Here is a 27,614-nt window from a genome sequence, read left to right on the forward strand (position 1 = left end):
ATCTAACTATTTAACAATATTTATCAAATATGAACCTTTTGAGTACGTTCAGAGAATACAAACTATGCAGATCGCCTGGCAGTTTGATACTGTACTAGCTTGATACCCGCCCGCTTCACTGGGCTTAAAAGAAAAAACCACCGCTTTGTAGCCTCCACCTCTCTTGATCTCACTTATTCTCTTTCCATAACACTCGAAGAAATTGCTTTACACAGCTAAAATATTTGCACAGTTTTCAATTTTTTTTAAGTGTAAAATAGTGCAAATTTATTGAGTATATCAGAAAAGAAGGCCATGAATTGTTTGACATTTACTATTATAAATTTTTACAGAAGTCTTTAATTTATGGTTTAAAATGATTATAAAAGATGGAGCAGTAAAATGTCGGCAGTTTAATTTTTAAATTTTTTTATAAATATATCTTTATAAATTAAAGTTCATGTGTTATTCTGATGTATAAGCTATATTGCTGTACAGTTTCATTCAAATCCATTCGCTAGTTTTTGCCTGGAAGCGTAACAAACAAACAAACATCCTTACTTTCACATTTATAATATATAAGGATTTATTACTGCTATGATAACTTGTACTATAATATAAAATATCCCCTACATTAATTTAAAACTTACTACTTCACAATACCAAAACTGAATCTTAAGTAAATTATCGGTTGGTTTGCACGCTGTAAAACATTGTTCTATTCTATACGTATTATTTGTGAAACAATTATAAAATTTAATTTTTGTTTTCTGAAGAGTTTTAATGATGTTACTACAACAAATTAGCAAGATCTTCACAAGTTGGGAAAAAGATAAAAGTTTTTTTGTACATAGATTTTATCCGATTATTCCTTACATAATGGAAATAGTACGTTTGGTGAAAATTTTTTATATTTTTTTTTAAAGATGATTCTGTTTTTTTAAATTGGCAAATCTTCTATATAAGCGAAAAACGCGAAAGATGGTCAACATATAGATGGCTTACATATTAATTGTAATTTTTTAGTTAGAAATTAATTACAGCCAAACTTCAGTAGTCGACCCGAATGGTAAAATACTTTGGTTTATCTTTTTAATTCCTTGAATTTCCTTGTATATGGACTATAAAATGCCAATAGGTCAAAATGCTCTCTTTTCTCGTTTTTTTCTCTGGAAAGAGCGGTTTTTACTAGATTGAATATGTTTTTGGCTAATATATCGAACAATTCTATTCCTATTTATCAAATAAGATACGAAATTGTCGACATGTGTTTATAAAACTATTTCTAGAGATGTTTTACCAATCAAAAGTATGAACGTGGATACTTTGAGCCTCAAATGTTAGACGCATGGATAATTCAAGTTATTTCTCCATGCTTGACACATTGAAATACATTTCGGTATTCTTCGAAGATAATAATCACATTAATCTGAACAACACTCCAAAATTAGAAATTAAAAGACTGTACTAGAATGTTCGCTTTAAACTAGCTTTTTAATTCAAACTACCTTGATACTCGCCCGCTTCACCTCTTTTGATCTCACTTATCAACGTTCCATAACACTTGAAGGGATTATTTTGCGCAGCTAAAAGATATGCACAGTTTTCTATTTTTTAAATTGTAAAGTAGTCATAATTCATTGAGTATATCATAAAAGGTAGTATATCATGAATTGTGACATTTACTATTTTAAACTTTTACAGAAATCTTTAATTTATGATTCAAAATGATGATCATAATTGTCCATCTGTGATCATCATCAAAAGATTTCTGTAAAAATTTAAAATAGTAAATATCAGATTAAAATTTTAAATATTTTTTTAGTACCTATATCTTTGTAATTTATAGCCCATGTGTTATTCTGATGTATGAGCTATACTTCTGTACAGTTTCATTAAAAAAAATTCGCTAGTTTTTGCGTGAAAGCGGAACAAACAAACAAACAAACAAACATCCTTACTTTCACATTTATAATATATAGGGATAGGGATTTGTTAGATTAATGCATTTTATTTAATAGTTTTAAAAGATACAAGTTTTACAAAATTGGAATTACAGGAACATAATTTAACGAATGTAGTATAAAAACAAACATTTACACTAAAATGTTGGGGGATATTTGCCCGTGTAAATCTCACTCACCACACCCTAACTTCGCCCAATTTTAGTTTTTAAGCGATATTTAAAATCCATTACTTATCTATATTACTGATATATGAAGTTTTAAAATGCTTTGAAAATTGTTACAATCCTTAAAGATTTTAGATCCTGCTTTTCATAGGAAACTAAATACTGAACAAGTGAAAACAAACAATGGACAGAGTTAATTGTTGAAATACCATGTATAAACAGTATTGATTACTCTGTCACATTACACATACATACATGTCACACATATATAACTGATATTCCCTTATAATACATACTATACAATTTGGGCTCTCAGGGGTAAACAGTGATGTTTCCGAAAAAATGTTTCAAACAAAAGTTGTTTACTTTTTTATAGGAAACGTTTTATACACTTAGACTTTTGTTCTATCTCTAACGGTTTACAAAAGGAGTACTACGGACCCAAAACCCAATGGATCTATGTTGCTCATTTGCAAACTCGACCTCACTTGTTACGTCTTAAGCACGCTTTAAAAATTTTAGCTTGATATCTCTTTTCGTTTTTGGGTAATCGTGATGACAGACGGACAACCGGAAATGGACTAAGTGATTTTATGAACACCTATACCAAAAATTTGTTTTTAGTATCAATATTTTTAAGCATTACAAACTTGGGACTAAACTTAGTATACCTTGCCTATTACATATATGCATGGTATAATAGAATCCTAATGAAAGACTATAAATATATTTTTGATTAATGAATACTATATTATTCAAAACACGACATCTTTCAAAGTCTTTTCAAATAATAAAATAAAATATAATATGAACCCTAATCTAATACTCGTACTATACATTCGTATAAAATGAATTTTATTAATTCGTATCCATTCAATTTTCTTTCAATGAATGAGAAACAAATTTTTTTTCATTCCAAATTGAAAAATGATAATAAAATAACGCCTTATGATCAGGATAATAATAATAATAATAATAATATAAATTATTTTATAAATTGAAGTATTGATGTGTGAAATTTAATTTTCATACATTTTAAATTGGTAGTGAAAAAAAGCTCATTTATTATTCTAAAAATATATTATTATTTCAACTATAGTAATATTATTTTTATTCATATTTATGGAAAATATCTATGGAAAATTTTTATTTAATATTATTCAACAGTTTTATTCATTTTACACCAAAAAAATAAAAAACGTTGAATAATTTTCGTATGACATTTGTACACTAAGATTTCTCGTTTTATTACAGCAACTTTGGATTTTTACATTGCTATTGGTAGTATCGATTTTAACAATAACTTATAAGAAATAAGTCAAAACAAACAATTGACTCAGTTAATTGTTGAAATACCATGTATAGACATGTTGATGACTCTGTTACATTACACATGCATACATGTCACACATATATAACTGATATAGCCATAACATACATCCTATACCATTTGCGCATAATTTGCGGTCTCACGGGTAAGCAGTGATGTTTACGAAATAATTTTTGAAACATAAGTTGTTTTTTATAAGGAACATTTTTTACATTTAAACTTTTGTTCCATCTCTAACGGTTTACAAGATGGATCCTACGGACCCAAGACCCAATTGACCTTTGTTGCTCATTAACAAACTTGACCTCACTTTTTACGTCCTCAGCACGCTATAAAAATTTCAGCTTGATATGGGATTCAAACGCAGGTTTTTAAGTGGCAGTCCAGTAGCCATGAATACAGAATGAATTTTTGGAATTTAGTTTTGACTGTTACTTCGTGATGGTCCAGCGTGACGATCACGAGAGTTCAGTGATTTTTCCCCATTCTAAAAGTGCCCAACACGCCAAAAGAACCCTACTTTCTTTGAACATTTCTTACCAAAAATAAATCAAACGTAATTGACATTAAAGAAAATGGAAATGATTTGAAAAATCACAAATATTTTTTATTATTTTACGTACGAAAACACATATACACAAGAAAAAAATACTTGTTCATCGACGCGGAGTAACAAAAGGTACGTTTTTTATATAGATTTTTATATTGTAATGAAACCGCCATCAATGCAGTTATTAAACATTTATTTTACATCGAAAAAGTAAAGCTATGTTTCCACTTAGAATTTTGAGAAATCTGTTACTTAACAACTACCCTAAATTACAGTTCTTTGTTATGTGAGTAAAAGGTAAGTAAAAAGACGTAGGCTGATATCACACAAATCTTTGGTTCCAGGATAGATTTGGACTAACATTAAGATGAAAACCTAACGCCTATTACATATTTATTGACCTTTCACAATAAATATTGTTGACGTTAAGTTTTGAGTATGATGCATTTTTTGAATAAAACAATTTGCTCAATACCTATACCTATATATTGTAAATGTGAAAGTAAGGATGTTTGTTACGATTTCACGCAAAAACTAGCGAATGGTTTTAAATGAAACTGTACAGCAATATAGCTCATACATCAGAATGACACATGAGCTATAAATTATAAAGATATAGATTTAAAAAAAAAAAATAAATAAATAAAAATAAATGAAGAATTACATCATTTTGAACCATACATTAAAAATTTCTGTACAAATTTAAAACAGTGAATGTCACATTCATGATCACCTTTTCTAATATACTTAATAAATTATGACTATTTTACAATTTAAAAAATTGAAAACTGTGTATATCTTTTAGCTGCGTAAAACAATCCCTTCAAGTGTTATAGAAGGGGAATAAGAGAGATCAAGAGAGGTGGAGGCTGTGAAGCGGTGGTTTTTACTTTAAAGCCCAGTGAGGCGGGCGGGTATCAAGCTAGTCAGGTATAATACTATTATCAGAATTGTTGTTCGATCAGATGTCAATTCAAATTTCGTATAAATACTGTACGATCAAAATAATTTTTACTGGTTATTTTATAGTAATCTATTTCTTACTAGATTCATCAAGAATCACCAGCTCAGGACAAAGACTATATAAGGATAAATTGAATATTATATTTTTTTGGAATCAATTTAAACATTTATTTCACTGACCAGTAAAAATTTTACGAAGTCATTTTTCATTTTTAATTAATGGCATTATTAGAATCTAAGTAACAAGTTCATAATTTTAGAATTTAAAAATCAAGCTTCATCCCTACTCGAAACGTCCCCTGTCCTTAACATCTTCTTCTGACATATCAATGGAAATTGACCCGGCCAAGGCCGCAAGAACTGCACCCAGCAACTGGAAAAAAGCCAACCCCAAAAATGTCAAGACTAACAGAGATCGTAGGCCTGCAAAAATATTTATAATTCCCCTTATAATCAATGAAGTGATCCTGAAAAACCCGGCAAAATACAAATACGACTTCGACCATCTCCAAAACCATTTCGACAAAAGTGTCACTGCAGACTCCCTAAAGGAGGTGTTTGATGAACACAGCCTCGATCCAATCATGACCAGGTCCATGCTGACAAATCTTTACAAACACTTATCAAATTGAGTGTCCAAAACCAAATTCACAGAGTTAAGAAACAGAATTACCGAGGAGTTCAACCTTCCGCCCGTTGAAAAAACCGGACAGTCATCTGGATTCGAATCCGAAATAGACCTACTAAGTTCATTTTAACATTGTATTTAAGGGCAGTCGCCAAGGACCTGGGCTGCCAGAGCAACTTTAAATAAACACAATAAAAACAAATTTAATAAAAATCAGGCTGGGAAAATTTTATGGGAAAACTATGGGATGAAAGAAGTTTTGATGAAATGCAGCGGAGTGAATAATCGATGGGGGGAAGATCTATAATTTGCTTAACCTATGATTTCTGTGTAAAAATTGTGTTAAGGTACCTTCGATAAGTGTAAATGTAGCTTAAGATTATTTTCAATTCTATTTCATTTCCATTTAAACTTTATGGCAATACCAAAAACCACATTTGTTAAATATATTTATATTGTATTGGGTAGATGAATGAAATGCAGTAGGTTTTACTAGCAGTGTAACAAAACACAAAAAAGTTTAAGTACTTTGTTCACACTACCTACCTAAATGTAATAAAATATTTTCTTTACGAATCATATAAAATTTGAATGGAATTTGCTTCCTCTTTGTGTGTACTGAGTATTTCAAAAGTTCTCCTATTAATGGAGCAGAAGTTCGATAAGGATTTTATTTGGTAAATCTAAGAAAAGTTAAAAATCGCAGTCAGTTAGTCAGCTGTCATACTTGGCAGCATCTAATAAGTATAAAAAAATTTGTAGTCTTTGATTGTATTCTAACCAGTGAAAAAATCATGAAATTTCACTCAGCAGCGAGAAGGGACTCTGTTAAGATTATAAAACCATTTCTATCATTGATCAAATTACTAAAAGAGAAAATTCTGCAGGAAAACTAGAGAATAATTACATCAAGGGATTAAGCACTTTTGGTGACAGAGATAGGAAATCAAGTCTGCCGGAGTGAATTTCAAACAAGTGAAACAGCATCTTTCGTTTGAATTGTAATGAAATGACGAAGAATAGACAAGGTTTTTTAAAATGACTGGAAGAAGTAGTGGATATAGAAAACGAAAAAATAACGATGTAACGACCTATAAAAATATTTTGGTATAGGTGTTCCTAAAATCACCTAACTAATCCATGTTCTGTTGTGCACACGTCCATCCACCCGCCTGTCTGTCTGTCTGTCTGTCTGTCCATCTGTCAACACGATAACTCAAAAACGAAAAAGATATTAAGATGAAATTTTTATAGCGTGCTTAGGACGTAAAAAGTGAGGTCGAGTTCGCAAATGAGCAACATAGGTCAATTGGGTTTTAAGTCCGTAGGACCCATCTTGTAAACCGTTAGAGATAGAATAAATGTTTAAATGAAAAAAATGTTCCTTATAAAAAATAAACAACTTTTGTTTGTAACAATTATTTCGGAAACATCACTATTTACCCGTCAGAATTAAAATTAGGTGCAAATTATTTAGTATGTATTATATGGGAATATCAGTTATATGTGTGTGACGAATGTATGTGTGGCTATCTTTCTTTACCTACATGACGTAAAAAAACACACGATTGCGTAATCAACACTGTCTATACATGGTTTTTCAACAGTTAACTCAGCCAATTGTTTTTTTTTTCACTTGTTGTTGTTTCAGCTGTTTTCTGCCTAGGACATTATAAAACACTCTTTTCTTTTCTGCACAGGACATTACAAACCACTCTTTTCGTCATTTGATTTCCCAAAATAAATGGTACCTTTGAAACATCTCTGGGGATAGGAGAAGTTCCTTGCAGATCGAAGTGATTTGAACTGGTATGATCGAAAAAATCAGGTCTGAAAATCAAAAGGTCTGAGCGGCTTTGATAAGATATGCGGGAGCTTTTTTCGGTGAGTCATTTTTCATGAATTTGTTGTGGGTGAATTATCATAAATTTTTGTTTCCATAAATACTCTTGGAAATTTGAAATTGTATATTCCATTATTTTACGCTAGAAGAAAGATAATAATAATTTCTTAACATTCGGTATTATATAGGTATCTCTTTATTTTATCTGCACCTAAACATAATATGTGCATAACGTTTTTGTGTATGATTGTATTGGTGATGATAGTTAGATGAAGTCTTGTCGTCATAGAAACTCCCCATACATATAAAAACACCATGATACGAGCTATAAATGAGTATTTGAGTACATATTGGTGTGGAGGCTGGCTGCTGCGAGTCGGTGCACCTAACTAACTTCTAGCAGCCAGAATAAAGAAAGAAGTCACAAGAACATTCAGTATGTACCTAGTAAGTAAATGAACTAAAAGTTTTTACTAACGAAGTTCGTCAAATGTTCAAGGGAGATTACCCAAATTATTATTTTCAGTGTTAGTCATCAGACAAGAAACACGCAACTTTCAATTATTCATGTTGGAAATCTAAAATAAACAAAAGTTTTGTCCTGATAAGGTAAATCTGGATTAAGGCAGTACGAGTAATTGTAGATTTAGGTTTGAAATTATTTGTACCTTATTTTCAACTTTGATGATGAATTTTGTAATAACTTCTTCAATGTAGACGAAAAATAAGAATAAAATTTTTCGATATCTACCTTGGTTTTCGAAATATTGAAAGTTAAATAATTATACAAAATTTTTAATTTTCAATATTTTGAAAATAACTTGATATCGAAAAATTTTATTCTTATTTTTCGTCTTATATTGTCAAGCTATAACATTTTCCACCATCAAAATTGAAAATATTTATTTTTATTAATTTGTGTCCCCACTACTGTGCTTATACATCCATAATTAGTCAGGCACAACGGTTTTTTTTTGTTTCAATAGTTTGTTAAGGTCTTAAATTTAATGATAGTAGTTTTTGAATTTTTTCCACTGACCCAATTTGCACAAATCCAAGAAAACATATCATCCATCTACCGGTTTAACATAAAACCAATGTTAAATATACCTACTTTTGAAGTCATTTATTTATTAAAATATACGGACAACTCCCTCCCCCCTTAAATTTTCCAGAATTGATTTAGGATAGGTATTGAAAAGGATGCAGTTTTCTATTGAAGATTGGACCGTTAGGGATTAACTGGTCAAATTTTTAATAATTAGCAACTTGCAGCAGAGCAGATGATGAATCTTTAAGTTCATTTACTGATTTACGATTACACGACCGCGATTTTTCGAACTTTTATTACTAATCTTACTTATAATACACATACAGACAAAATTACTACAGAAGAAGTCGTTGCGTTATTATATTAGAGATGTTGGTTTTATATTAATATAAAAGAATAAAGACGATGAAGTAGAAATACATAGAGTTGACGACGACAACGAAGCACCCTTGATTTACTCTTTTACTACATACTTTACAACGTATACATAGAGGAGGACGAGACAGGAGAGGTAGTAAAGTTGATTGTTAGAATTTACCGCGACAAATTTATTCACAATACATAGAAAAAAATACCACTTTCTAACTGAGGTGTGATATAATAATAAGACGAGAATATTGTATGCCATTATAAATACATAATAGAGGGTTTTCCATTTTAAAAGATAGAACTTTTAACTAACATATGAACATGTTGATACCAGATAAATGTAAACTGCAATTTCACTCGGAGATGTACAAATACTATTAACGGTACGAAAGTCATGTGGTACACGATAGGTGAGTGGTTCGAACTGACACCAAGGCAAGTTTAGACTTGTGGTTGAAATTATTTGTACCTTATTTTCAACTTTGATGATGAATTTTGTTATAACTTCATCAATGTGAACGAAAAATAAGAACAAATTTTTCGATATCTTGGTTTTCGAAAATCGAAAGTTAAATAATTAAACAAAATTTTCAATTTTTGAAATTTTGAAAATAATTCTAGATATCGAAAAATGTAATTCGTCATAATTCACCATCAAAATTAAAAATTATATTTTTTTATTAATTGGATTTATATTAGGCTTTTGGTAGTACATACTAAATTATAACAAATAATTAAAATAGTACCAAAAATTTTATTATTAGTATATGGCTAGAAGTTTTTTTATTTTCAGATTAGATTAAATTTCTTGAGAATGAACGCAAGTTCGAAAAATTTTGAGATCAAATAAGAAAACTTGTAGTCATACACTTAAAACAAAATTATTTTTTATTATTTTAATTATTTATTATATTTTTTAAATTTTTTATCCCCACTACCGTGCTCATACGTCCTTAATTAGTTGGGCATAATGGGTTTTTTTTTTATTTTCACTAATTAAGATTTTAACTTAAATTTTATAATAGTATGTTTTAATTTCCACCGACTAGAATTGGAAAAATTTATGAAAACATATCATCCATCTACCGTTTTCCAATGTTAAATATGTCTATTATTGAAGTTATTAATTTATTTAAATAATCGGGCAACTACCCTAAAATTTTCAGAATTGATTTAAGCAGTCCATCTTCATTTAAAAAATCAAACCTTTTTTCCAAAATTGCCTCGGCGTTCGTATATCCTTAATGCTGAGTTGTTTAATTTAAAGTACTATCATTTTAAATGTAAAAACTTTATATATTTTTTTGAGGTATATAATTTAGATAAATTATTTTTTTTTACAAAGGGGTGGTTTATAACTTTAGAGTCACTATAGAAATAGAATAAAGATGCGGATATGTGTATTTATAAAAATTAATTTGTTTGTATTGAAATTTGTAAAGAATATATTTTTTTCTTATATACCTGACGTGTATAAAAGAAATAAATGTTTTAAATTGAGATAATAAATTCAAATTTGGAGGGTGTGTTTGAAGATTAAAAAATTGCTTTTAAAGTTAACAATTGGATTAAAAATAATAATTAATTTTATACAAAAAAATAAATAAAATTAAAAATTTTTCTAATTTTTATGAAACTGTCTATAAGAAATCTTTTCTGTTTATGAAACTGTCTATAAGAAAAAAGTATAAATAGAATATGTTTCAAAGAAAAACAAACGTAAAAATCATTACTGCCAAATTGGGTGAAGTTTAAATGTTCAAAGTGTATCATTTTTAGCAATTTTTAACCAACTTCAAACAAAAAAGGAGGTTATCAATTCGACTGTATTTTTTTGATGTGTGTTACCTTGGAATTTGCGACTGGGCGAACCGATTATGATAATTCTTTATCTATGTGAAAACTGGTGATTTCCGTGTAGTCTCATTTCATGTTGGTCCAGTTCTGATAACGGCATCCATGAGAAAACCATAAAAGTCTTAAATTTGCATTAGGTATGCATGACAAGAGGACGAATAACTGAATGTCACGTCAACCGATTTCGATGATTCTTTTTTTAGTGACAAGTTAGTCAGTGTACTTCAGATTCACTAAAAATCACAAAATAAAAAAAACCTTTAACAAAAAGAAAACCTACTTTAAAAGAAACACTTTTCCAAAACAAATTAATATGAACTAAAAAGTAAAAAAATAACGATAATATAATGTAGTTAAAATTATTGTTATTTTTGGAGTCGGTTACTTTTTGTTAAAAGTTTTTATTATACCTTTTTTAATTTTTTGTGTTTTATATTTTTTTGTTCGGTTAAACTTAGATTAAATCAAAGTGATTTAAACGAAGATAAACTTAACGACGTTATTTAGAGCTCCAAATTAAAAATTTTAAATGACCGTTAAGTCAGAATAATATTTGTGTTATTTTTTTAATTTGAAAATACAAACGAAAATGTAAATTAATACTGGTTAAAATTTACATAGTAAAACAATTCCGAAAAAAAAGAAAATTATTTCAATTTAAAGTACGATACAAAGTCTGAACAGTTTTATATATAATTCTATAAAAATTCCTTTACACAAAACACAATAAAAACAATATAAAAAAACCGTTTCTAGAAAAGGATAAAGGAAAATAAAATATCTTCTAGTTTATCCGATGTACACATGATAACAAAATTTAATGCTTATAAGATGAAAAAGTAAAAATCTGTGATCATATCGACGATAGTAAATGCCGTTTTTCTTTTTGAGGTGATACCTTTTGGAGATTTACCTACTGTTGGAAATTAACCTCAAAATGCACAAACCAGAATAATTTACGGAGCAAAATAAACACTTAAAGATACTCAATTTTTTAAAGGGCCAAATTTCTTTTATAAAATTTGTTTAGTTTATCAGCCTAAAATCTTTTGTTTGAAGAGGGAATATTTTTTATTGCACGGATTTGATTTATCTTCCAAAATCTTTTTGTTCGATTAAACTACAGTGTCCGATTTTTGATAAAACAGGGGTGTACGTTGAACGACGCTTAAAAAATTTTAATTCTCAAAGAAGAACGCCTTGCTATCGCGAATTTTCTTATGTATCTAAGTTGTTGTCTAACAGGGAAAAAATAATATATTTTCAAAGTTTCTACGATGAGGTAAGTACAAAGTTGAGGTAAGCCTATTACGGTATTACTAATGTCTTTTCAACGGGTTTTCTAAATCGTATTATATAATGTTTATCACCAATTACTGTTGATAAAATCATTTTCATTATTCTGCCATATCAACTATTATTTACTTGTTCTTCTCTGATTTGCTATCTACTAATTAAATGAAATAAATAAAAATTAGAAAAGTTTTTATGAATGTAATTTTTTTTAATTCATTCTTTTCTTTTAAAAATTTCTTTTCATTTCAAACCAATGACAATATAAAATCGTATTCGATTAAGTATGAATGATAATGTGAGAATTAAGGTCCTGTATGTAATATTTAAGGTTATACCTTTTTCGTCTAGTTCATACAAAAAGTATGGAATATTTAACATCTAATGAACAGGAAATATGTCAAATAGGCTTGCCAGATTCGGACGTAATCGCCGTAAAACTATGGCGGTTATTTGCCAACGTGGAAAAAATAAAAGTCTGGTATGATGACTTTCGTAAATGACTATTCGAAAACTATTTGATATAAAAATTTTTATCTCTAGTCTTCTCTTTTACGATTAGTAAAGTAACAATTAAATTGAAATCTTGTGTTTCAGCCACTCTAAACATCAATATTTAAAAAATTGTCAAATCGGTTTAAAATAGACAATAATGAGTGTATGTGGTCCCAAAGGGCCGTTTGGAATGTCGAACAAGAAACATTGTCTTGTCAAAAAAGGTGAATTTTATAAAATATTGTAATTCAATTTCCGTGTTTAATTATTCAAAAATATCATAAGAAAATTTTTGCATCTTAGTAAAACTTGCTGTAAGCAAGAACTGTCTACTTCTTATATAATTATACGAGAGTAAAAACTTTTTGTTACGCTATCCTTAGAAGAAACTATAAACAATAAAAAAAACCCGATTTGTATGTGCCTTTGGCAACAATTCTTAAAATACATGTATAAAAGAAAAAGTCTTTATTTGTTTCAATTTTAACGACGCTACTACCTATTTGACTCCTTTATCAAAGAGGAAAAAATTACATGTATTTGAAAGTCTCATTTTATTTTTATTTTTATGTAAAAATATAAAAGTTGCACCCTTAAGCCACCGCCTGTCATTTAGTTGGGTGTAATACCATATTGTCCACCCACCCGACATTGCCATACAAAAACTTGAATGTGTGTTTTTTTTTTTCAATCACAAACTATTTTCTAAGACTATATATTTTAATGAAAAACATAAAAAGTTCAACTTTTACTTTTTAAGTTGATTAATAATGCTGATGCAAATTATAACATAAGGGTTTTTGTGTGTGCCTTTATTAGATTTTATATGCTCCCAGTGAAATAGTATGATTATAGTGGAAGCTAAATAGAGCATCCGAAAATTAGGGCATTTTGAGGGAACCCTTTTTTTCCAAAACCACTAAGCAATCTTCCTCAAACATTATTTTGGACTAGTCGACAAAGAAGATTCTTTAATTCTCTAAAAGGTCGTATAGCTACGACTTATTCACACCGAACAATACATGATACTATTTTATATGTAAAAAAATCTATATTGAAATATCTGATAATATCACAAGCAAGGCTAACGAGGAGCATATAATGAAAGCTACACTTACAGTATTTCTAGATAAGAGGAGTCAAATTCGAAAAATTTTGTTAAAGACCCATTTGCGCAACTTTGATTTATCCCTCGACAATATATATAAATCTACTACTCAATACACGATACTGTCATTTAACTTTTTAACCGTTGCTACTGATGAGCCAACTATTTTCCGTAGCTTTTGGCATCTTTTATTTAAATCAAGCCACGGAATATTTTTTGAATTCAAAATTAATGATTCTCTGAAGTAAAATGAATATTGATATTGAATCTGTCCTACTCTCAACTTCATTTGATTATATTCAGTGCAAAATTTAATAAACCACAGTACCCATTTTAAGGGCAATTATGACAAAGAGAAGGAAGACAAGGGGATGAATATTACCTACTCTTGGTATGATGTAATACCAACTTCTATATGTAAATCCAATGATAGTTAACCCTAAGGTTACTGAGGACTTATTTACGAAGATTTATCGCGGATAAAATTGATATTAAAGTAAATTGGCACCATAAGTACGTGTAGCAAATAAACTACATTGCCTTTCCTTGTCAATATTACTAAAATATGTGAATTGATTTAATTACTTAAAATTTTTGATTTTATTGAAAGATTTCATAACTTGAAAATTCATGTCGAATATTTTGTCCGAATAAATATTACTGAATGATTAATTATAAAATGTATGTACACTCACTGTCAAAAAAAGTGCCACAGTTAAAACATTCTAAGCGTACTCATCATATATTATGTTATAATAGTAACACTTAGAATGTTTTAAAACGAGCATTTTTTGTGACATTGAATATACTTTAACTCTTGGTTCTGAGTTTCAATTGCATGAATTGTCAGAAATTACTAACTTACCGCTACAGTTCAAAATTCAATTTATTAAGCGAGTTGAATGCACTCTAGCGATGATAATGGCAAACACTCACTATACAGCTATGTAGTAGTAAATAGCCAACGGTGTGAAGATTCGGTATTAATATGAAGCTGGTGGTTAGTAACGTTATAGGTAACGTACACTGTAAATTCCTTTTACATGTACACCTTTTTACTTAACTATATAATTTATTCATTCAAACAAAGTGTAATTACTTTTTGGTGTGTGTAATACAAACCATATATTTTATTCAAATGGTTAATACCACACTATAATACTTATACTGACTGCTATGACTATGAAAATAAAACATACCTATCCACTAAAAAAAAACTTTATTAACTAATTTAAAAAATGGCTGCAATAAAGTTTTTTTCTTATTATTATGAACTAAGAATGTTCATTATGGAACATTTTTTACATCTAGACATATAAAGTATAAGCTGATGATGTAAAACCCATTCGAATCTTTTTTTAGTGAAGATAATTGTTTGCTTCCGTTTCTCGAACTCGAAAATCTCTTAGATATTTTATTTTCGGGATCTTTATAACATATCATTATAACTCTAGTAAGAGATTATTAAATTTCCTTTGATGAGCAAAAATACCCAGTTTTTTCCATTTTAACTTGAGGCAGTTTAACTGGAAAACCCCACAAAAGGGAAAGCGTTATACTCTTGGAGCGATTTTTTGATTAAATAGAATTCCAGACAGTTTTAGTTTGTCAGTACCAGACCAATATTGTATCGGTTTGGGAAACCATTTTAACTTGAGGCAGTTTAACTGTAAGAGAAAAATGTGCGAGAAACCCCACAAAAGGGAAAGCGTTATACTCTTGGAGCGATTTTTTCATTAAATAGAATTCCAGACAGTTTTAGTTTGTCAGTATCAGAGCAATATTGTATTGGTTTGGGAAATATCAAAATTAAAATTTTTACTACATATTTACGTTTTTCGGCCAGGACGTAATGACTTAAGGATGTTTTGTAAAAACTAGCAAAAGCAGCTCGTAGAATCTAAGGAATCAAAAGGGAGAATAAACTCTTAGCTTAAATATTGTTATAAATAATATTGGTAAAATGAAAATTTTCAAAGCTATGAATACTAAATTTCACGACCCTTTTATCTAATAATCGTTCTAGTACCTTTCTATATCTGTTTATAATTGGTAAAAATACTGACTAAAAGTATGACTAATTGATAAATAAAATTTTATTATTTTTACGGTATCGAAATACCTTAAAGAGTTGAAATGAAAATGATAATAATAATTTAAAAGTCACACAAGTTTTATTTATCAATTAAGCTTCCTTGTATATTGTCTATTGTGAAATATTAATATCGATTTTCTATATAGTTTATGAGAAATGTGACCGTTTTTGGTAAAAAACCTTGAATTTCTCATAAACCGTACGGAGAATCGAAATGAATTTTTCACAAAAGACGCATGAAAGGGTAATTAATTGAAAAATAAAATTTCCAATTTTTGGTATCATTTTCATTTTTACGGCATCGAAGTACCTTAAAAGTAATTTTTTTATTATTGAACAAATATTAAAATGCAAAAAAAAAAAATAGTTAAAAGTTTTTCAAAAGTTTTATCTTATGAAAAACATATTGAAAACACACACAATATTCCTTGGCAAACGAATTGATCGTACTTATGTTTTATATTATTTGCTGGAGTTGACAAGAGAGACAGACGCAAACAGGGACATTCTCTTTCTTCTATACACGCTACTAGGTATATAGTCGCAAAAATAAAACACTAAAAACGATCGAAGCTATGAAAAATTGGAACAATAAGTCGGATTTGAATGCAGTTATCGGCATTCGATTAATAACAGCACCAGAAAATTTTGTTTCCTAAATTCATTTATAAGAAATTAAAAAGATTCAATTTGCATTATATAATTGCATTTTAAACTAACCGTATAAATATACTAAATTCACAATCCGGTTAATAGTGATGAAAATGATTCCAAACTTGTTACTCCGAGGTTTTTGGGGTCGATGAACACGAACATTCAGTCAGAATTGATCTCCTAGGTTCCTGGTGCTCAGGCTTAACGGCATTACATCGTCTCCTGGAGTTTTCGGGAAATTCGTTATATAATCGGTCCAAACTCGTTACACGTGGATTTTTAGAGTCGCTGCATGCGATTTTCGCGACAGAATTGAACTCCCGGTACCTGTTGCCCAGGATATCCAGGATATTCTAGGTTGCCTGGGCAACGAGAACATTGGAGATCAACTTTGTCTCGATATTTATATAAACTTTCCTGAAGACGACGAGGATATCGTTACCCTGGGCACCAGTTACCTAAGAGACCAATTTTATTCGATATTCGTGTTCAGTGATATAATGCAATTATAAAATGCATATTTTTAATTTCTTATAGATCAATTTAGGTCACAAAATTGACGCACTAAGGAATCGAATGCCAAAGACCGTATTCAAATCTGAGTTACTATTCAAATTTTTCGAACTTCATTGTTTCGTTTCTGCGACTAATATTATTGATATTGGCAATGTTGTAATGTTGGGGGCTAGTTTTGTAGTTTTGAGTAAAAGTTTGTTTGAAAACTTTGATGCATGTCTGATGATGATCCTTACCCAATATAGAGAAATAAAAAGCTAATACCAACAAACAACATGAACATCGAAACGATCGAAACTTTTATATATCTATAGACTTTATTTTCTTCTGTCTATTTGAATCGACATGAGAAAACTTATTGTATTTGTGAAAGAGCATTCTAGTGATTAGCTGATGATCGATGTCGTTTTAGTTTTAAAAGATAGCGAAAACATTGTTTTAACAATATTGCCACTAAACGTCGCGTCGCGTTTATTTGTTTGTTCTCAATACAACAATAACAAGATAACAAACGAACAATTTTCTTGTATTTGTCTTCTGCAATTTACTAAAGTCGTGTTTTTACCCAAATTGTACGAAAGTTGTCTCAACATAGTTTAACATCGATAAGATTGTTGTTTGGAAGCTAATAATAGCACTTTGATATTCGTTAGTGAAATTTTATAAAGTATACCACTACACCTCCTAAGAAGATCGAAAAGGGAAGAAGACCTAATTTTACGATAAAAAGGAATAGGCTTTTGTCCACTAAGAATAAATCGGTTTCATAAAAGTTTCTAATGATTAATCATGATACGTAGAAAACAAAACCCAAAATAAATTTTGGGAGAAAGAACTCTGTGGAAAAAATTACTGCCAATCGGACGGTTAGCGAAGAGCTATTCTACTACCATCCGATCGTTGTATTAAAAACAGTGCCCAGAGTTGCAAATTAATTTGGCTTAAATATTGTACGATATTTTGATTTGTATTCAACGCATTAGTATTGTACTCAAAACACCCGACAAATTTTTCGGATATGGAACCCTTAACTCGCACTTTAAACACGACCAAGAACACTCTCCATTAAATTACATTACATTTTTTAAGATCATCGCCTATTCTTTAGTTTTTCCGGGTACGGAACCCTAAATTCGCACTTGAAACATAGCTAAGAACACTATAAATTAAATAACCTTTCAAAAAAAAACAAATAAATCAAAATCAGTTCATTCGTTTAGCCGCTACGAAGCCGCAGACACACACACATAGGGGTCAAACTTATAACACTCCATTTTTTGGTTCGGGGGTTAAAAATAATGAACAAACTGCCTAGAAGCTGCTCATAACTATAAGTAAGTCCCACAAGAAGATGAAGCCCTTTTTATTAAGCCATTTTTCGGATAGAATAGTAGCTCAGACTTCAGTGTTCAAAACATTACTTGCAAACTCTGTCATTACAATATCCTGCCATTACTCTGTTTTACAATAAAAACAGTAACGGTAATATTTTCTAGGAAACTAATCTATTGAAACAAAAGCGACGAAGAGCTAATCTACCACTGACCACCAGTCATGGTATAATAATAAAAAAACCGGAGCTGTAAATAAATTATTAAACTAAAATATCATTATATTGTTTAATCTGTAATCTTCGCTGAAAATGGTGAAAACAAGCCACTACTTTCACTTCGATTGATAACAATGTAAACAAACAAAGAATCGTGCTTTTTTGTTTGTCTGTCTTCGAATCACTTAATGCTTTATAGCTTTGTAATAAAAAACAATTTTTCTAATTTGAATGCAAATTAATAATAAATTTATTTTGACATTTTAATGCAGTTTTCAATTTTCATATAAAGTTTTATAAAAACTTTCTTCTCTATAGCAACATGTGGCCGTGGGTGATATCTGTTAGTCACACAACCAGAAACTTTATTCACCTTTTGTAACTACAGTGATGGTGTTAAGAAACGTAATTGTAGTTTGATATATGTAGTTAGAAAACAGTGAATGAAGAAAACGCATTTACTTGGTTGTTGGAAGAAATTTTTCTTGAGTCATGGAACTTAATACGTAATTCAAGAAAATAAGAATTTGACTACTTAAAAATGAAAGTATAGTAAATAAAATTTTGAGTAATTAATTATTTTCGGCCATTCTTTATGAACGTAGCTGTAGTTAGCTGAACGTTGCTGTAGCTTGATCAAAAGTTACATGCTTCAAAAGTTACGCTTTTAGACTAACAATATAATTGTGATAATTTTGTTGTACCTACTATAAATTACTATTTCTGTATAATAATATAGTTCTTATAATTTTTTAATCCCCGAACTAAAAAAAAAGGGGTGTTATAAATTAGATCACTATCTGTGTGTGTGTGTGTGTGTGTGTCTGTGGCGTCGATTTTAAAATTTCTTGTTTCCGTTGAGGGTTATGTAATGGACACTAGTCTTAGCTGTGTTTCAAGTGCGAGTTCAGGATTCCGTACCCAAAAAAATAAAAAAATTGGCGATGATCTTCAAAATTGGTTCAGTTCGGAAAAGGCTTTAAGGAAAAATGCAATTTAATGGAGAGTGTTCTTTAATATGTTTCAAGTTCGAGTTTAGGGTTCCGCACCCGAAAAATTGTCGGGTTTTTTTTAAAATACAAAATAAATGAAGTAACAAGTGAAATTTACGAAATTCAAAAAAAAAACCGAGAAATTTTTCTGGCACGGAACTCTTAACTCGCTTTTTAAACGTATCTAATAACAATCTCCATTAAATTATCTTTTTCCTTAGAACCTTCCTCAAACTGAACCGATTTGGAGGATCATCACCTATTTTTAAGGTGTGGAATCCTAAACTCGCACTTGAAACAACTCCCCATTTAATTATCTATCAAACGAAACAAAAAAATTATAATCGGTTCTTCCGTTAAGGCACTACGATGCCACAAACAGACAGACACACACACATAGCGGTCAACACCCCTTTTTTTCGGGGGTTAAAAATAGTGCATATTTATTTTTTTACACAGTTTTATTTACTTAATTTGTTTCAAATTTTTATAAAAACTAAAATGTTTATTATTATTCTTTTTTTTTTGCGCTAATGAGCTCCAATACAAATTAATAGGATAGAGTCCCAATAATTACTTAAAAATTTCTTTTTTACATGACTAGACGAAAATAATAAAAATAAGATTTTTGTTATAAAATTTAGACAACTATTTCAAAATTGTTGCAAACTGGTTTTGATAACGAGAAAATATAACTTTTCAAAAAGTTACACAAAAGTGTTCGAAAGTTTTTCTTACATACAAGTTACATATGTAGAAGAATGTAAGAAATTTAACCTTTTGGCAACACTGGTAAAGAGGTCATATAACCTTAAAAGAGCCAAACAGAATTTATTCAAAGTAAAATATAAAATTTGTATTTGTATCTTTTTGAATATAAAAACAATAAAAAAAAAAAAAAAATACAGAACAATTTCATTTTGAAATAGACGTCTTCTAACATTTTTATATAGGAATTGAATGTATATAGGATTTTCTTTTCTTTATCTATTATATGCTTCCTACACATCTCATACAAGATGAAAATCTAAAAAGATTTAATTAAGAATTAACTTTGACTTACAGAAAAAAATATATATAAAGAATAAGAAAATTTTTTTTCATATATATTTTTTCAACTTTCTGGCAGAAAGTTACAGTAGTCGAACCAGAATATTGAAATAAATTGAACCTAAATACTAGTTAATGAGAATAAATCACGAAATTATGGCTGAGATTAATTTGAAATTAAACCAACAAAAAATAGTCCTAGAGTTCGATAAAATAAAAGAATTGTTGTCAGAAGAAATCCTTATATTAATCAAAAATATTGGGCTGCTATATCTACTATCTAGAAGAAAAAGGTACAATACAGAGTTACTCAAAAGACGATACCATTTATGTGTGAAACTCTTATGTTAAACAAAGATAATTAAATACATAAAGATGGTAATCTTTTTGATATTTATTAGATTCTCTCTGTTTAACATATAAGTGGTTACATCTCTTTGACCAAATTGGATCTCGCACAAATTAGATGTAATTTACATTTCGGTCAGCTTTTTCAAATTTTGGTAAATGATAGATTAAGCCATTCTAAAGAAAAGTTCCTTTGGTCACAAGTCATGAAAATGGCAGGATTTAATGTTTTAGCTAAATTAAAGTGGAAAAATATACTCATGACTATGTATGTATAGGCAAATACATATACAAATATGTATAACTACATGCATACGTATGTTTTTTAATGTAAGGGTGTTGGTTTTTAATTCTTGTTTTTTTTTAAGAATATGTTACGAACTTCAAAAAAGAAGCAGTCCTAAATGTTCAGTGGATTAAAAATATGAAGTGTTAAGATCAATATTTTCATCTACATATATTACAATAATTTTTTTATACAAATGAGTACATTTTCCAACTTTATGTCATTCTCATGGCTTGTGGTCGTGGGAACTTTTATTCAGAATGACTTAAACTATTTTAAAACTTTGGCAAAATTTGAAAAAATTTGACCAAAATGCAGATTACATTTAATTTGTGCGAGGTCCTTTGTGAATTAAATTGCTCGCAGTCAAGAAATTTTCGACGGACTTACGCCTGGAACTTTAGATCGGTTGCGTTTACTAATGTGTATTTCCGAAAAATGCAAGAAAAATTCATTTTCCATCTACTCTAAACAATATAAATTGTAATTGTCAGTTTAGTTTTGCCGTTTTTTAGTTTTGACGTTTTTGTCGCGTCAGATATTATTTTAATAACTAAAAAAGAAATATTTTCAAATCAGTACCTGTAAAATTAATATGGTTTGACAGAAGTTGCTCGCATTTTTAGCGTGCATGCAAGACTTATTGCATCATTACATAACTAAGTTCAATAAGGAAAAAAATATACGAACTTTAGCCATCTTAAAATAAATTCTTGAAAATGTTGCCTGCTTTCATATGTTTAAAATGTATATAATCATAAAGATGTTGGTCTGTACTCTAAAGATCATTGTATCACAGCTAGTATTTTATCTATTTAGTATCTGTTGATGATAAGACGCTGCTTATTGCTAGTTCGTCAGCAGCTTTTTTATGCGTTCAAGTAAAATGAACAACTGAATAACAATATTCTTTCTGCTGCATCAAGAATAGAAGAATGAACGCAACCATGTTTCATGTTTGACCAAGAAAGAAAAATATTCGTTTCTTTTATATTATTTTTTACTTTTGTGTTGTTATTCAACGAATATTCGTAATATCATTGAGTTATTATTGAAGGCACGAGAGGGGAGGGTAACAATGATGATTATTTTTATGCGCTTTGTTACTTTGTTTCCAAAATTATCATTAATCTTGACAAATATTAGTTAGTGATAATTCTTTTTAAAAAGTAACTAAGAATTTTTGTCAGGGCACAATAAATTTATTAAAATTAACTATTATATTACGGTATAATATGGGCTTTATATCAGTAACTTTGCTTCGGTTTTCTTCCAAGATTTCAATTTTTAAGATATATTCTTGTATACTTTACTCATCGAATAACCCCGAATGAAGAAAGCTTCATGAGTTCCTAAATTTCAGTAGTCAATTGATGTCACAAGTGCGGTGAATGATACTAGGTAGGCGGTTTAAAGGCATATTTGGAGAAACGGGAAAGTGTAAAATCACGAGTATCTAAGTAACTCTTCAACAACCCACTATTATAAAAACAATAAAATACAACAATTAGAATGGAAACATTTTTATTCGAGTAAAAGTCAATCAAAACCAGAGAAAACGTCAACCATCAATAGTATATTGATACAATCTACACAATTGCAGAAATTGAGAAAAAAATTAAGAAAGAGGTAGATTTATCGTTGAATAGAATCTCAAAAAATCTTGATTAATTTTAGCAACGAAGAGTAGGTGGTCATAAATATTCGTTTATAGCTTCCCAATGGATTATTATTTTGAGAAAGATATTACGTGGAGCTGCGGTAACTAAGTGAATTCTCTCAGAGATTGAAAAAAAAAAAAACATTTTTATTGAAATCGAATATTTAATTTTTAGTTTTCCAAGAATTTTTATTTCGAAAACTAAGCGTCTAGAGAAAAAATTACAAGGGTAATTTTTTGCTTAAAACTGATAAAAAAATACAAAAATATTTGAAAAATTAAATTTTTTTATTTGCGCAACCCAACTTCCCCCACTCCTTATTTATCTGCCAATTTTTCACATTAACGAACTTGACCTTTCAAGTATAAAAACCTTTGTTGATACCAAATTTTATTCAAATCGGACTTAAATTGTGACTGCTAAATAGGTTACAGCCATATAAAAACATAGATATCCTATCTATTGGGTAGGATCGATTAACATTTGAAGAAATTTTTTCATCAGTACATAATAAATAGCTCGATTTCCTTCGGCAATACGCTAATATGTTGGTAGAAATGAGTAGCCATGAGTAATTTTGCACCAACTGTTTTGAATTACTCACTCACAATTATTCTACAAATCTCGAACATTATACCCTTTTTCTATTATCCAAATTAAAAATAAAAGAAATCTTACGTTATAGATGAATATAGTTGTAGAAGTGGTTGCTATAACTACATCAAGATCCTTAACATCATAAAAATATGATTTTGTTTTGTCTTTGATGGATAATCTTTTCCTGTATAATTTTTGTTTTTATTATAGGAAGAACAGACTGAACTCCTACACAGAATTATCATCATCGTATCAAATATACAAGAAAAGTTCTTCTTCTTTTTATACCATGTATATATGAAATATTATCATAGTATATTAAGTTTAGTCCCAAGTTTAACGCTAAAAAATATTGATGCTACGAAAAAAATTTTGGTATAGGTGTTCATAGAATCACCTAATTAGTCCATTTCTGGTTGTCTGTCCGTAAGCACGCTAACTCAAAAACCAAAAGAGATATCAAGCTGAAATTTTATAGTGTGGCTCAGGACATAAAAAGCGAGGTCGAGTTCGTAAATGAGCGAAATAGGTGCATTGGGTCTAGGGTCCGTTGGGCCCATCTTGTAAACCGTTAGAGATAGAACAAAAGCTTTAATATAAAAATGTCCCTTATAAAAAAATAAACAACTTTTGTTTTAAACATTTTTTTTGTAAACATCACTGTTTACCCACGAGGGCGCTAAATAGGTGCAAATTTTATAGTATGTATTAATATGGGGATATCAGTTATGTGTGTGTGGCTATTTAAGAGTGGGTATCTTTCTTTACTTAGATGACGCCAAAAAACAAGCGATTGCGTCATCAACGATGTCTATACATGGCATTTCAACAATTAACTAAGTCAATTGTTTGTTTTCACTTGTTAATTTTTTTTCTGTTCTGTGTGTAAATAATTTTTATTTACGAAGATGATAAAAATATTTATTTATTATATCAAATCATAATCATAATGTTTTAAGTTGTTATGAAAGAAGAATGCCTTTGAATTATTTTGATTACCTCTATATAATAATAGAGATGATCTTGAGAGCGCTTACTAGCGCTGAAAAACAAACTGTACAGTTTTCGGCCAGGACATGTTTGCTAACTTCAGTTAACATATATTTAAATTAACATATATTTCAGTTAACATATATTTAACATATATTTAATAGAATAATTTACAAACATATATTTAAATTAGGTTAGGTTCCCCGGTTAAAGCTAACTTAGCGTCCTAGAGGAATATAGCTATTTACTATTTAACAGCGCTTACCGCTTAACAATCGCCATTTTGATTACAAGCGCTTCCTAGCGCTTTTTTCTGCTAAACGCACCCAATGCTTTATTGAATGTTTGAAATGGTGTAGCTTCTGTATTTGTATTTGTACCAAGAGCTAAGCCTGACATACTTGATCGTAAGGTGAAAATACGATCGTTTTAAGAATATTTTGCCTCTTGAAAATATCATTGGTAACAATATTTTAAACATTCAATATATCCAGTAATTTTCCAAAGGTGGGATGAAATTGTAAGCACCAAAAATGATTCAGTCCAAATTTTTTTTTATATTTCTTAATCAAGTGGAATTACTCAAGAGTCTGTTTTTCTCTAGATGAAAACTTTAAATTTCATTCTGAAAACAAGTTTACCTTTTGAAGATATATATAACTTTTGTTAGAAATATTTTCTTATCAAAACTCATTTTCTGAATTATTTTGTTTTGAAAATAATATGCTCCTTTTACCCTACTGTCAAGTTGTGTATATTTGTTTGTAAAAAGACAGCCCAATGGATTTCAACATTTAAGGTTTCATTACATGTGTCTCAAAAACCCAAATGTGTCACAAAACCAGTGTTCAGTAGGGTATTAAAATAAAGAAAAAAAAAGGGGGTTTCCAAAAAGATATATATGTTGTATATTTAAATTAAACTAGGAAGAATAATTTGGTTTAAAAATTTTAATATAGTATAATAGAGGGTGGTTTTAGTGCTGGGACACTAAAAAGTATAAAATAAAATAAATAATTAAAAAAATTAAAAACCGGACTGCGTTAAATAAAATCTGAAAAGAAAGAAACAAGTCCAGTAGTTTACATAATGACTTTAATAGTCGGGGTCCATTAAAATCTAGAACGGCTCAAATCTTCCCAACAATGTGCTCCGACAGTTAAAGTCGCTATGAAAACTACTAGACTTGTTTCTTTCTTTTCAGATTTTATTTAATGCAGTCAGGTTTGGTATTTTTTTAATTATTTATTTTATTGATACCTTCTATGAGTCGCTAATATCTATTATTGTGGTTTCAAGACTATTTCAAATCGTAACGTATTGAAGGAAAGAAAAAATTTCATGAAAAGCGACAAACGAGACTTGATGAGTAACAGAAAAATAAGCAGTTTTATACTTACGGTGGTAGTGTGGAGTTCTTAGAAATTTTTTATTCATATTACATTTTCTCTTCTGTTCATTTATTTTTTTTCCACTCGAATATATTATTATCATTATTTTCATTTATTTTATTTGTATTTATATGTTTTCCATGAAGTTATTAGCTACGCAAATGGTTATAGCATTTGCTTTGAAAATTAGAACAAAAAGTTTTTAAAAACTAGGTAGTAGGTTATATTTGAGTTATCTTATCTTAAATGGTTGAAAATTTATGATTCTGAATTCGAAAGACTCTAACCAAACTAGCAAATCAAAATAACAGAAGTATGAACAGTATATTTTATCGTACATTTCATGTGTACAAAATTGTCTTGAAACTTCATGTCCAAAGTTTTTGTCTTTGAATTTCCTACAAGCTTTGATAGTTTGTAAAATTTGATAAAATATTGTTTTGATGAATTATTGTTAGGTAAATCACTCATGACGCCCGCAGGCAATATGGCGGTTATAAAGACGCTTAATTCTAAACTAGGTTTGTTAACTCAGTTCATTCAAAAATTTGAACAGCTTTGTTGTAAGTTTCTTAACATCTATTTATTTAACGCCTGCTGAAACCCAGTTTAAGTTTATTATCCTAGTATTATTTTAATTCTCCGATTTCCGCATGACAAAATAATTTTCTCTTAAGGTCATACGGAATTTCTATTTAACTTAATGTAAGAAATTCTTCTGAATTCATATTTCCATCACATTGTTATTGATACCGTGCGTGAGTTTTATTGGAGGCGTTTACATGGTAACGATACACTACTTAAATAATAGAATTGTTTGAATGCATATTTAATTGTATGGATTACATTTATGACTTACATTGAAAATTTAATATTATTGCCTCACAAATTTAAATAAATAATTATGATAATTTACATTTGAAAATAATATTTGGGCAGTTTGATTTCTTATTTTCACAATTTTTAATGCATTAAGTTTAATTAATTAGTGTTTTTCAATAATTTTAATTTGACATTTTCTATTATATTAACATGTAAAGAACTACAAATTAGTCATAACAGCCTCCTTTAACGCCAAAATTTTTCAATGAAAGCGCATGGCATCGAGTTTATTGTCCCTACCATGACTACGCACACAAAGAATTTGGTGCGAATGCGATAAGCGAGAGTATAATGAAAGCGAATTGAAAAAACCATTAATTTCCTTCTTCAAATAAATTAATTAAATATTCTATACAATTCTACAAAAAAAAAAAAAAAAATATTCTAAAGCCTTAAAAACAATTACTTATTTCAATATCACTTAAAATAAATCAATTCACTTTTCCAATTACATTCATATAATTGTATCAATTTATATTATTTTAAATGAATTATTTACAATATATAATACAGTCTGTTAAGACTGACAATCAGATTGTACTTCAATAACTCACCACGCAATATCTTTAATATAAGGATATATCATGACGAACCATTAGGAAACAATCGGGTTGTGATCATAAACTAAGAACAAATAGATGCAGAAAAACATTGCCTATCTAGTTGTCTATCAGGGAGAATTGAGAAAGTATATCAATTGAAAGAATATAGAAATAGAATAAGAGAAGTATATTATAGAGTCAAGTCAATATAGTATGCTTTAAAACAAGGAATGGACTTATCAATCATTCCCTAAACCAATTTAAGGGAAGACAAAACAACCTGTGATTGTATATGCAGTTTTATATATGCAGAAAATAAAATAAATTAATTTAATTTTAATTTAAAATAGTCAGTCGTCATGATATTGAAACTATGTTCCTTATCGCACGATATTTGTTTGCTGGTTGAAGGTTAAAACCAAAAAAACTGCAAAAGACACCAAAAACCGACATCTAAGTTACCA

The 27,614-nt window shown here is 29.1% G+C and overlaps 1 protein-coding gene across 2 annotated transcripts in view; it reads right to left on the bottom strand.

Annotated features, from left to right (window-relative positions):
• LOC123294803 (E3 ubiquitin-protein ligase TRIM9) overlaps positions 1–27,614 on the bottom strand; it is a 621,046-nt gene that overhangs the window by 149,612 nt on the left and 443,820 nt on the right. The window lies entirely within an intron of this gene.

This window comes from Chrysoperla carnea, chromosome 3 (genome assembly GCF_905475395.1).
Source record: "Chrysoperla carnea chromosome 3, inChrCarn1.1, whole genome shotgun sequence".
Classification (NCBI taxonomy): Eukaryota; Metazoa; Arthropoda; class Insecta; order Neuroptera; family Chrysopidae; genus Chrysoperla; species Chrysoperla carnea.